The sequence below is a fragment of the Mustelus asterias genome, chromosome 14, assembly GCF_964213995.1.
Source record: "Mustelus asterias chromosome 14, sMusAst1.hap1.1, whole genome shotgun sequence".
NCBI classification, from domain to species: domain Eukaryota; kingdom Metazoa; phylum Chordata; class Chondrichthyes; order Carcharhiniformes; family Triakidae; genus Mustelus; species Mustelus asterias.
In genome coordinates this window covers 85694273-85694773 of record NC_135814.1, presented here as the reverse complement: position 1 = coordinate 85694773, position 501 = coordinate 85694273, and positions in this window count along the sequence as shown.

Here is a 501-nt window from a genome sequence, read left to right as displayed (position 1 = left end):
GGGGAATTGGGGGTGGGTGGGGTTGGAATTGGGGGTGGATGGTGGGAGATTGGGGGTGGGTGGGGGGGGATTGGGGGTGGGTGGGGGGGGATTGGGGGTGGGTGGAATTGGGGGTGGGTGGAATTGGGGGTGGGTAGGGGGGGAATTGGGGGTGGGTGGGGGGGAATTGGGCGTGGGTGGGGGGGGAATTGGGCGTGGGTGGGGGGGGGAATTGGGCGTGGGTGGGGGGGGGAATTGGGCGGGGTGGGGGGGGAATTGGGCGGGGTGGGGGGGGAATTGGGCGTGGGTGGGGGGGGAATTGGGCGTGGGTGGGGGGGGAATTGGGCGTGGGTGGGGGGGGAATTGGGCGTGGGTGGGGGGGACTTGGGCGTGGGTGGGGGGTGAATTGGGGTTGGGGGGGTGAATTGGGGGTGGGTGGGGGGGAATTGGAGGGTGGGTGGGGGGGGAATTGGAGGGTGGGTGGGGGGGGGGATTGGGGGTGGGTGGGGGGGGGTTGGGGGT